The 13,440-nt window shown below is 35.5% G+C and overlaps 1 protein-coding gene across 5 annotated transcripts in view; it reads right to left on the reverse strand.

The window, feature by feature from the left end:
- RHBDD1 (rhomboid domain containing 1) overlaps positions 1-13,240 on the reverse strand; it is a 181,711-nt gene extending 168,471 nt beyond the window's left edge. For 2 of the 5 annotated variants that reach the window (XM_031957948.1, XM_031957947.1), the window contains exon 1: positions 3,024-3,491. The gene's annotated coding sequence lies outside the window, so the exon portion shown is untranslated. Of the gene's footprint in view, positions 1-3,023; positions 3,493-13,149 lie in introns of those variants that run through there. The other 3 variants (XM_031957946.1, XM_023500797.2, XM_031957945.1) reach the window with 3 other exon arrangements.
- Between the last annotated feature and the right edge of the window lie 200 nt (positions 13,241-13,440).

A 13,440-nucleotide genomic window follows, 5' to 3' on the forward strand; every position in this document is an offset into this window, starting at 1 on the left:
ATATATGAATGTTTTTATACATGTGTGTATGTATATATGTGTGTATACACATATGTCCCTAGTGCTTAGCAAATTGCTCAGCACATGGTAAAAACTTAATAATCTTTCTTTTATTTATTTCATTTATTCATTCATTTCTATATCTGATCACTTGTTTATAAGCCCTAAATATGCTAGTAATACTTTGGTCAGCAGTAGTTTAAATTTGTTGAGAGAAAAATTTTCTTTTTTCTTTCATCTTGTCTTGGAGTTTATTCAGTGAAAATTCCATTTCTTAACCATCCATTTCAAAGGAAAACGACTGCCAGAGTAATAAGGAGAAGGCTAGATCAGTGCCCTACAAACAATACCAATGATGAACAAGCTCCATTTACATTCACTGTACATGTGTCATTTGAATATAGCCTAGAAGGTCAGATGACTGTCGGTCACAATAAGCTTTGAGACTTTTGGTCAATTACCTGGCTAATAAGAAAAGACAAGGCTGTGACATCATTAAAGCAGCAATTAATTTACACAGAGCAGCTTCTTGTTAATCAAACATCTTAAATAACATTTAATTTTTTTTCACTTAGAAAGCAGGAAAAAAGAAAAAAGGCCAACTACCTCAGATTTATTTCCTGCCAGGGTATTTCCTGCCAGGGTACTCCAAGATCAAAAGGTAAAAGACTTTACAAAGTAGACACCATTGCAGCTCAGTCTCTGTTCACAGCAAACAAAAAAAAGCAAGAGATAAAAATAAAAATACCTTTCAGGGTCTAGAATCTGGGATGAACACACACACATTACAGTAAAGGACATGCTATCAAGGGCTCTTGATATTAACTCTTCACTTAAGTAATTTTTATGTTTAGATTATTTCACAATGCTACTTCACAATTTGCTCTATTGCAAATGTTGCTTTGATAAGGGAGTTAGTGGCCAATCATAAATTAAATAACATTTTCATCAAGTATAGGGAGAAATCAAGCTCTTTAAGTTTACTTGAAAGTGAATAAAAATAAGAATTATTAAAGTTTTTAAAAGAATGTTTAAAAATTTCTGCAACATAACTAATCACCATTTCCTCCCAGCCCTATGCTTATAAAATATTAAGTGAATAAGTCAATACTGGTGGAATTAAATGATTTTTTTTTAAATGGACACATGTAAAGGTTGCTTAGCAAGGCAGCAATGATTTTTTTTTTTAATTTTTAATTTAAATACACTTTGTGCGTGTGCAGGCACGTGCGCGCACACACACACACACGCACATTTTTCACACTGGAGTTGCTGCCAGTATTAGCTGGAAGTTCTTTGGGAATTTAATGAGGCTCCATTTTGAAAAACAGTGGTGTCAGTTCTAAAATTCATACAGCCTCTATTTTTTTTAAAGTGATATATGCTTAACAGAAATTATTGCAATCACCTTTATACCTGAATAATAATGACTGAAAAATGTAACTGCTGGAGTTTGTAGATAATCTCAAATTTTGTTCCACAGCCAGGTGAATTAGTGCCAAATCCAATTTTTGTCCATCACTATTGATGATTTCCTGTATCAATCATGAGCTGGCTCCACTGCTCACAAGACACAGGTTTTGGTGTAATGAGTGCTCATTAAAGTTTTCAGAATGACAGCCCTCAAGACTCTCAGTCCTTAACACTGAAGCCACACAGGGAGCAGTGAGGGCAACAACCCTAGATCATGGGCTTCATGCTGATTTAAGAAATTCAACACTCGAGTCTATCCTGCACCCAACTTTCTTATATCCTTTCCCCAAAGTCAATGAAAACATTCAACTACATCATTCACACTGTCCACTGGACAAGAATTCTTAAGGCATTATTAAAGTAGGTGAAATTCTTCTCAGTAGCTGTCTTTAATATCCCCACTACGACCAGTCCAAATGGGGTAGGGAATGGGAGAGAGATATGCCCTGAATAACAAATAGAAACTTAGTCAACTGAAAAGCGCAGGGAGAAAAGGAAGGAGAAATATTGCCTAAGTCTAATCCACTAACACCAGATCTCAGAGAAAGTAGCCACTGTATTAGAAAAAGAACTGCAGAGATGCTCAAAACTGACAGAGACCAAGATCCAGGAAGGAAGATCTGGCCTTAAAGGGCCATATGTAATGCATGACATCTAGACAATAAGCAAGATGCAGGGGAGGTCCTAATATGACCTAATGGCAAAGGAGATCCTTGACTAGAATTCAGCTCTGAAAGTCTATAATTTATTTAAATGAAACATAATATGCAAAGGATGGTGGAAGGAATTATATATTCATGTGAAAGGCAGCTTGCAAAGACATAGTTTATTTACCTTGTTGTAAGTAAAGCATTGGATACAATATTTTGTGCTACTTTTGTATAAAGATGGAGATGTGGACCAGATGGGACAGAATGAGATGAAATTGGTTGAGTGGCCAGACTGGGAGTAGTCCAGAATGGTTTTATTTCAACTTGTGATTGACCCGAAAGATCCACCCAGAAACCACCTAGTTTATCACTTTTGTCAATGATTTAAAGGCAAAAATAGGCATGCTTATGCAATCTGAAAATGACAGAGCTGGGAGAGATCCCTTGTATATGCAATAGCACACTCACTGGGCTACAACCTCAATAGATGAAAGAAATAACATAATCCTATGAGACACCAAGAAAGCTCAGTAGAGAGAATGCAAAACCTGAAGTCAGGAAGACTCATCTTAAGTTCAAATCTGGTCTTAGCTGTGTGACTGTGTAAAATGACACAGACACACACACACAAAGCAGAGAGACAAAGACAGACACACAGACACAGAAATTTGCACACAGAAACAAAATTACATGAATTGAATCAATGTACAATTATCTCTGACACAGCTAGATAGCTCAGTGCTGGGTCGGGAACTCACTTAACCTGTTTGCCTTAGAAATAGCAAACAACATCAATATATTTGCCAAGAAAACCCCACAGACAATACTGACATGCTATGATCCACGGGGTCAAGGAGAGTTGGATTCTACTTAGTGACCAAACAATAATTACACACTTACCTCTAACAGTGAAGGGAAAGAATCACATACATAGTCCAACAGCCCAGCGCTTTCTCTCAAGATGGAAAGAGTTGATGTTGACTACCAAGCTTAATTAAAGGTAATGACCTTTACCAAAATGATTTGCTTAATAGTCACAAGATAAAACTTTAAAATCCTGGGATCCTCCCCCAGCAAATATTTCAGAAAAAGCCTTGATGAAGTGTAACACAAATAAAAACAGGTCTCCAAGTAGGGAAAACAAGGATGTTCTCTCTTGGTAAGCCTTCATACAAAGCAGGATAGACATGGGAAGTGTTTTTTCATAGGAACAAGACATCATGACAAATGTGACAAAACTACTGAGTCCCAAGGGCAATACAGTGGTGTCTCCTAAATTTCAAGTTTGGATTATTTGCCAAATCATGATGATGATGATGATGTTTCAAATGGTGGCCTGAGATGGAGGGGGGAAAAGAAGTCTCATGATGTAAGTACTACTAGCCCAGATTTTCAGGTGATGTCATAAAAGTTATTGTGAGTCATTCATTATTGCAGATCTATGTACTCATAACTTTCTAGATGAGAGATCCCTAATCCTATGTTTGGGATCTACTTCTTTAAATATATTTTGTTAGCTATAAATCAATAGAATTGGTTTCCTTTGTAATTTTTGTATTTTAAAACATTCTTCTGAGAAGCATCTAAAGGCAAGCCCAGACTGCCAAAGTGCTCCATGACACCAAAAAGGAGAACTCCTACAGTAGAGATTATGCCATAATCACAAGCAAGTCATTTTATGAGCCTTTCCATGCTAGCAACTGGAATAAAGCAAGAAAACTTCCCTTATGCAGCTGATGACAATTCATCTTATTACTTTACAGACTTCATAAACATTTAAAAGAGCTCTTTAAAAGGTCTGGCAAAGCACTTTACAATTATCTCATGTGAATCTCACTACAGGCCTGTGAGGGAGATGCTGGTATTATCCTCATTGGACAGATGAAGAAACAGGCTATGTGACTTGCCCACTTAGGGATTCAGCTGGTAAATATCTGGGTCAGAATTAGAATTCAGGTCTTCCTGACTCCAAAACAAGCTCTATCAACTTGCTGCATCATGGTTATGTATGACATCTCATTTTACCCTTACCCTTCCCTCAAACACGTATATTTAGTAGGAGCTAAGGAGATTTCCTGAAAAGTTGAAATATATCATATGTATGTGTATATACACACACACATACATACATATACAGACACATACATATATATATTTGATTTTATATATATATATATATATATATAAAACATTGTTTATTTTATAATACAGTATATAATATAGATTACACAAAATACCAAAACTTTGTAATTTAATTCCAGGAATCATACAGGTTGAAAAATGTCTCCGCTATATGGACACTGTTGTCTTATTCCAAAAGTTCACTATCAACAATACAGTAGTTTCTCAAAAATACGATCAATCAAATCTGTTGTATGTGCCGGATGCTAATAAAATCATCCACAGGCCTTTAAATAGTTCTACTACCAGAGTACATTGAAACTGGCAAAATGAAGAGTGTACTTGAGCTATCCCCTAGTGAACCTCCCCAATATGGAAAATTTGACTATAACACAACATCAACAATAACAATAACAGCAATCTGGGAACTACACAGGTGAACAAATCATCTACTTTTGGAGTTTCAATGAGAGATTAAGGCTGAGGAGAAAGTAAGGCTGATGATTTTGCACAGCCCTCCCTCACTTCATCCAATCCACTTGCATATCATAGCATCACCTCCCTGATGTCATGGCCTACAAAGGACAAACAACAAGCGATTTATCAGCCCATGGCCACACAGCTAACAGAGACTTGAATAAACTTGAATAAAGAAAAGTTTTAGTCCTCTATCCATTCTGCCATTCTTACTCTCAATAATAATAATTAATAATAACAGGCATTTCAAAGTATTTTCCTTTATTACAAAGTGCTAAATGCTTATTAATTAAAAGTCAACTGTTTAAAAACATCATAAAACATGAATGCAAACCAGCTGTTTACACACACACACACACACACACACACACACACACACACACACACAAAACTTGGAACCAAGCACTGTATTTTCTATTCCATGGGTTTTATTTTTTATTATTATTCCTGAGTCATTTGTAATGCTAAGCAGCAGCCAGTTGCAATACTAAATAGCTTTTAAGAACCATACAGCTGTCACAACTCACAAAAAAGGGAAACAATTTAGATTAGAGCTCATAAATTTGCATAGAATTCTCCTTTTGCTGGTGAAACATAGAACAGGCTGCAAGCTGTTATTTAGCATCCATACTGAAAAATAAGAAGTGAAAACAACAGCATTTTCTAATACTGATCAAATCACTCACCCCAATTTCAGTCAAAATTTTAGTGAGGCCCCCTTGATTATCTGTGAATTGGGAGACCAGTTCTCTGTCAACTTTCCATTTGATATTCAAAACACTAAGTTCTCCGACCTTGGATTCCCATCCACTGCCTCAAACAGTTATGTGAGGGTCACTGTTACCCTGGTGATTGGAATAAAGATAACATTTACATGCTTTCAAGCAATTAGTCCCTTTATGAAAGAAATATCTCACTCACAGAAAGTAAAATTCTATATAAATAAAATATCTAAAATTATATCAAGTCCTTTATTTTAAATAAGGCGTACAGGAGAAGAAAGTGAGGGGATTATAAAAGAGGAGGTAACCACCATTTTTCCAGCCCCCACATGACAAATTTTTGAAAAATAACATTACATGATGGGAAGGTGCTCATTTTAGAACACAGTAAGACAGGAGACATTGTAACTGAAATTCAAGGTGACAAAGCTTTAAGTGAAGATCAACACAAACCTTCTCATTCATAATTTCCATTAGCAACATTGTAGGATCTAATATAGTAGTATGTATTAGATGATGCTAAGTCCTCAACTACTCTCTTGTGATCAGTTATATACCTCTAGAGATTATAAAAACTATAAAAGCAAATATAAAAGCAGAAAAGCAATATAACTTTTTTTGGGGAAAAAAATCCCTTTTCATGAGGTCACCTGCATTATTGGTTACTCTTAACAATGGCAGTTCAAGGAACATGGCACCTACACAAAAATTGACCATGTATGCCCCTAAAGCATAAAAGCCTCATACTCAAATGCAGAAAGACAGAAATAGTAAATATATCCTTTTCAGATCATGACAAAATAAAAATTACATGTAATGAAGGGCAATGAAAAAACAGACCACAAATTAATTGGAAACTAAATAATCTAACCTTATAGAATGAGTAGGTCAAACAACAAATCATAAAAATGATCAATAATTTCAAATGCAAGCAAGCATAGGAATCAATGGAATTTTCCTTAAAAAGATAAGTAGCATCTATCTAAAATCATCAGCAAGCATTTTACGGTAGGATAAGCTAGAAGCATTCTCAATTGAAATCAGCAATAAAAATAAGGTGGCCCATTATCTCCACTATTATTCAATATTGTACTAGACATGTTTGCTTTAGTAATAAGAGAGAAAAAACATCGAAGGAATTAGAGTAGGTAATGAGGTTAATAAAACTATCACTCTTTGCAGATGATATGATAGCATATTTAGAGAATCCAACAGAACCAACTAAAAAATTACTAGAAACAATGAACAACTTTAGCAAAATTGTAGGACATAAAATTAACCTACATAAATCATCAACATTTCTATATGTTATCAACAAAACCCCGCAGCAAGAGATAAAAAGAGAAATCTCATTTATAGACAATATAAGCTAATTGGGAATCTACCTGCCAAGAAAAAGCCAGAGAATATATGAAAACAATTACAAAACACTTTTCACACAAATAAAGTTAGATATAAACAATTGGAAAAATATCAAGTGCTCATGGGTAGGCCAAAATATAATAAAACTGTCAATTCTACCTTAATCTACTTATTCGGTGCTATACCAATCAAAATGCCAAGAAATTACTTTATAGAGCAGGAAAAGATAATAACAAATTTATCTAGAAGAACAAAAGGTAAAGAATTTCAATGGAATTAATTTTTTTAAAAATGCAAAGAAAGGTGGCCTAGCTGTACTAGACCTAAAACTATATTATAAAGTAGTGGTCATCAAAACCATTTGGTACTAAGAAAGACTACTGACTGGATCAGTGGAATGAGTTAGGTTCACAAGACACAACAGTCAATAACTATAGTAATCTAATATTTGATAAACCAAATGACTCCAGCTTCTAGGATAAGAACTCACTACTTGATAAAACTTGCTGGGAAAACTGGAAATAGTATGGCAGAAACTAGGCCATGATCAACATCTGACACCCCAAGATAAGATCAAAATGATAATTTTGATACATAATTTAGATACAAAGAGTGTTACTCTAAGCAAATTAGGAAAACACGGGATAATCTCTATCTCGGATCTGTGGAGAAGGAATATATAGCCAAAGAAAAACTAAAGAACATTACAAAATGCAAAATGAATAATTTTGATTACATTAAATTAAAAATTGTTTGCACAAACAAAACCAAAGCAGTGAAGATTAGAAGGGAAGCAGAAGGCTAGGGGAGGGGGAGTGTGTAATTTTATAGCTAGTGTTTCTGATTCAGACTTCATTTCTAAAATATAGAGAATTGACCCAGATTTGTAAGAATGCAAGTCACTCCCCAATGATGGATGGTCAAGGGATATGAATGGGCAATTTTCAGAAGAAAAATCATATCAGAAAATTCTCTGGATCACTATGATTAGAGAAATGTAAATTGGCACAACTCAGGGGTACTACTTCATGCCTCTCAGACTGGCTAAAATGGCAGGAAAAGATAATGATGAATGTTGGAGGGAATGTCGGAAGGCTGGAACACTAATGCATTGGCTATTCTGGGAAGCAGTTTGAGACTAAGTCTGAGGGGCTATAAAACTGTCCATACCCTTTGATTCAACAGTGTCTCTACTGGGCTTATACACCAAAGAGATCATAAAAGAGGGAAAAGGAACCATGTGCAAAAATGTTTGTAGTAATCTTTTTTTTTATAGTGGCAAAAAACTGGAAATTGAGCGGATGCCCCTTATTTAGAGAATGGTATATGAATGTAATGTAATATTATTGTTCTATAAGAAGTGATGAGCAGGCTAATTTCAGAAAAGCCTGGAAAAACCTACATGAACTGATGATGTCAAGTGAAGTTAACAGAATAACATTGTGCATAGCAACAACAAATTATGTGATGATCAACTATGATGGACTTGGCTCTTTTCAACAATGAGGTCTTGAATCACCTAGGAATGAAAAGTGCCATCCACATCCAGAGAGAGAACTATGGAGACTAAATGTGTACCAAAGCATAATATTTTCACCTTTTTGTTGTTGCTTGTTTGTGTTTTTTTTCCTCATGTTTTTTTCGCTTTTGATCTGATATTTTTGCTTAGCACAACAAATATGGAAATATGTTTAGAAGAATTGAACATGTTTAACTTATATTGGATTGCTCACTGTCTTGGGGACAGGAGAAATGGGAGGAGAGATAAATTTGAACACAAGGTTTTGCAAAGATGAATGTTGGAAACCATCTTCACATGTATTTGGAAAATGAAATACTCTCAAAATAAAAAATCAATTTAATAAAGGCAGAAAGAGAAAAAGGTGGCAGCTCAATAAATTGTTACATATAATCACAATGGAATATGACTAAGAAGTGATGACCATGAAGAATTCAGAGCAATATGTGAAGACCTATAGTAAGTGGTACAGAGTAACATAATTAGTACCAAGAAAACAAAATAAATGTATAATGCTATAAATAGAAAGAATAAGATCTAGAGATATTAAGTACATGTAGCTCTAACCATATTTAAAATGTTTAATCGGATAATATTTAATAAAATAAATAAAAATACAACAGAAACTAGATAATGTTAATTTTTGAGTCAATATGCAGCCTTCAGGGATCCTTACATATATTCCTTTGAGTTTGACATCACTGTTGTAAACTGGAAGCTGTAAGATTATAAAGACCACATTTGCATACAAAGAAGATGTTGCAAAAAGTCACTTTATCATCTTCTTTGCTGAGAGGTACTGTGTGTCAGATATTTTTGATGTAGCATTTGGGTTGAACTGTTGGTTTTTACCCTCTCTATTCTTCATTTTACAGAAAATATAGGTGACATAATGAAGGAATTGAGCAGATTAGGCCACAAGTGATTAACTGTGGAAATTGAGTTAACCACACTGACCCAGTCTATGACTCAATTCTGGAGTTAGCTCAGTTCCCTTTCTATTCAATTATGGGTCTAATCCAATTTCTGTCTTGTAAGAAAATGTTATTCAATTATGAGAATTTGGAGAAAACTTTTAAGGTATTGTTTGACCCTGGCCCAGTTTGATTGGGAAGTTGGACCACCTCTACCTAGAGACTCTTAATTCACAACTTTGGTTCCGCTAACCAGTAACTCAGTCAGATCCAAAGATTGATGCAAAGAGTTTTCTCACAATTGTATATCTTCCACAGTACTGATCAATCAGTTATTGTTTTCATGTTCCCGTGATTGTTTAGATATGGGGAGGTGTGGAACATTTCTTTTTCTGGCTTCATTGTTCACTCTCCCCCTCCCAACTTAGAAATTCCTAAATCTTTCCTTCAGTTAGAAATCAGATTACCTAATGTTGTATCCACATTGTTTTCTTTTACTTAAATTAGTTTTTTTTTTTTTAACATATATCTGTCTCCATTATTCAGAGTCCAGTGTCAAAACTAAGAAAAGTGACTGATCCCAACGTGTTGAGCAAATGGCATTCATTACTTAATAAATCGATATGCTCAGAAGCTCAAAACTTTTGTTTTTTTTAGTCATTTCATTTTTTTACCTATAACACAAATAAATTATCAATAAAATTTATTTTTAAAAAAGAAAACAAAAATGCATTTCTTTCCCTTCATAGAAGAAGAGGGACTATGGACAATGAACACATATCAGACACAGCTGGCATACTGATTGATTTTTCTGAACTTTTTTCCTTCTTTCTCAAGCTATATTACAAGAGATGTCTGGACAACTGGAGGTGGTGGGGAGAGGAGGAAAGTCTCAATTTGAAAATGAAGGTGACAATTTTGGAGAGTAGTTTGGATCTATGCTCAAAAAGTTATCAAACTGTGCATACCCTTTGATCCAGCAGTGTTACTACTGGGATTATATCCCAAAGAGATTATAAAGAAGGGAAAGGGACCTGTATGTGCACGAATGTTTGTGGCAGCCCTTTTTGTAGTGGCTAGAAACTGGAAACTGAATGGATGTCCATCAGTTGGAGAATGGCTGAATAAATTGTGGTATATGAAAATTATGGAATATTACTGTTCTGTAAGAAATGACCAACAGGATGATTTCAGAAAGGCCTGAGAGACTTACAACGAACTGATGCTGAGGAAATGAGCAGGACCAGGAGATCACTATATACTTCTACAACAATACTAGATGATGACCAGTTCTGATGGATCAGGCCATCCTCAGCAACGAGATCAACCAAATCATTTCTAATGGAGCAGTAATGAACTGAACTAGCTATACCCAGAAAAAGAACCTGGGAGATGACTAAAACCATTACATTGAATTCTAATCCCTATAGTTATGCACACCTGCATTTTTGATTTCCTTCACAAGCTAATTGTACAATAATTCAGAGTCTGATTCTTTTTGTACAGCAAAATAATGTTTTGGTCATGTATACTTATTGTGTATCTAAGTTATATTTTAACATATTTTAACATCTATTGGTCATCCTGACATTTAGGGGAGGGGGGGGGGGGTAAGAGGTGAAAAATTGGAACAAGAGGTTTGGCAATTGTTAATGGTGTAAAGTTACCTATGTATATATCCTGTAAATAAAAGGCTATTAAATTAAAAAAAAAAAATTATTCTCAAAAAAAAAAAAAAAAAAAAAAAAAAGAAAATGAAGGTGACAAATAAACAAAATGAACCAATTTCCAAAAACTGGCCAATAATAATATGGATGTATATGTGTACATCACTCAATTTCATCAGGACGTCATTAATCCAGCAATATTTGTAACAGATGAAAACTCAAATTTAAAAAGGCCTCAAATAAAAAGGGCTCTAAGGAGCTAATCAATGAAACAAATTTCTTTAAGAAGCCAAGGATATATTTAACATGTATAAGACTGCTTGCCATCTAGGGGAGGGGGTGGAGGGAGGGAGGGGAAAAATCGGAACAGAAGTGAGTGCAAGGGATAATGTTGTAAAAAATTACCCTGGCATGGATTCTGTCAATAAAAAGTTATTAAAAAAAAAAAGAAAGAAAAAAAAAAAAGAAGCCAAAGATAGCTTTGAGGCTATTGAGGATAGATGTCAAACAGGATGGCTAATGATGAAGTGGAAAGGCTCCTAGATGGGAAAATCAAGAAGCCAGGGCTGCAATCTTTCCAGTAATTATTAGCTATTAGACCATAGGAATGGGGTAAAAATTTGTCAAGGACCTGGGGGCCATTTAATCTCAATCCTCTCATGTTAGATGAAGAAAATAAGTTCCAAAGAAGTTAATGTCACAAAGGTAGCAAAGAAGTAAAAAAAAAGTAAAAACCAAGATTCAAATCCATTTTCTACTCTAAATTATGATGATTCTTCAAGGCATTTAACTCATCACTTATATTCTTCAAATCTCTGATTCCGCATCATTAAATGGTAACACTAATATCTGTGGTAATACAACACACAGCATCCCAAAATTCTTTTTGATTTTTAATCTATTAAAGCTTAAAGCTTCTCACCAACTTTTAGGATAATCCTATACAATCTATGCAACATACATGTATGCAAAGCATTTTGTAAACCTAAAAGAGCCACACGCAAGAGGTGTTCCTACTCTTAGATCTCAGAAGAGAAGGAGCAAATCAGAAGACATTAACATCAGTGAGAAATGACAACTGCCAGAGGTATTAAAAAAAGGGGAGGGCCCCATGTACTTCTTTGCTGTTGGTCAATGAGGAAAAAAGAGAGAGCTCCGTTAAGGACCCATAAGTTAATTTCACAGTATTGCAGCACAATGCATTCATGAAAGCTAAACATGCTGTCCCTGGTTCTCAAAAAAAAAAAAAAAAAAAAGCTAAAATTAGATTTAAGCAGTAGTTAAGGAAATGTCCACTCCTCTTTTATACTTTTCCCCTTTTTTCTTTTTCAAAATGGTTAGAATATTTTAAGTTGGTGATTAAATAAAAGTTTGGGTTGACTGAAACACTTTATCACTGTAGATATGAGGCTTGCTTATACAAGTATTGACAAGAGACTTGTGATTTCATCAGGGCAGGATTCCTACCCTTCTAGATCCAACCCACCTATCTAACTTAAGTTTTAAGAGACATAGAGACTCAGTGGATAAGTACCTGCACTATAGCTACACACCTAATATAGATCAGAGAGCCAATTTTGAATCCAAATCATAAGCCCATAAATTCTAGAACTGATAAGAGACCAGGAAAGTCATCCAACTCCCTCATTTTACAAATGAGACGAAAGAGACCCAGGGAAGATAATTAAGCCTTAGGGGGCAGATCCTTCCAGTAGAACCAGTAACAAGATTGAGTCCAAATTAAGCTCTTTTCCCACAATATCCAAGTGTATTAAGTCCTCGATAACAGAAGTGAATAGTTATTTATTTTTCTGAGATCGGCAAACTGGAAACAATGTTATAAAACATCACTTCTAAGTATCAACATGACTTCTAAGGAAGCTGACTGCCAAACTGCTTCTGCTAATTCTTCTTTCAGCAGCATCATTTCTTTAAAATTTTGAGAACCGTTACGTCTGAGCTTTAGCAAGGTTTCACACAGTGGGGTCCCCTCTCATTTCCCTGTGCTCATTCTTCAGGGAAGGGCAGCAGAAGTGAGTTTTTCTAGGTAGCAAACTCCTCACACCTGTGCTGAATTTCCCATCTAGTAGCTCACCTGGAAACCCGAGCTCCCACCCGATTCCCACGCTTCCCGGTCCTGAGGGGCGTCTACAACGCCCCCAAATTAAGGGTCCCCGGAAAACTGGGGAGGAAGCAACCAGAGCCCGGATTGGGGAAAAGCAAGGAAAAGGACAAGGAACTCACGCTTTCTCTTTCGCATGCGTGCGTCCTTACGTCTCCTTACACGCACTTGCATCACCGCGCCACAGGGGACTTTCCGAGATGTCTTCGTTTTCCATTGGTTCCCAGGCCAGGGGCTGGGAGGGTCTCGCTCGGTGGAAACCGCCTCCTAGAGCGGGTTCTGGCCAATGAAACAGATAAACATACTGGTTTTTGAGAAGGGAGAGTTACGTGTGTGAGCCTTCTTATCTCTGAATAAGCCTCAGTTTTCCCATCTGTAAAAACCGGGGTCGGAGTTGATCTAATTATTTTTTT

Source organism: Sarcophilus harrisii, chromosome 3 (genome assembly GCF_902635505.1).
Source record: "Sarcophilus harrisii chromosome 3, mSarHar1.11, whole genome shotgun sequence".
Taxonomy (NCBI): Eukaryota; Metazoa; Chordata; class Mammalia; order Dasyuromorphia; family Dasyuridae; genus Sarcophilus; species Sarcophilus harrisii.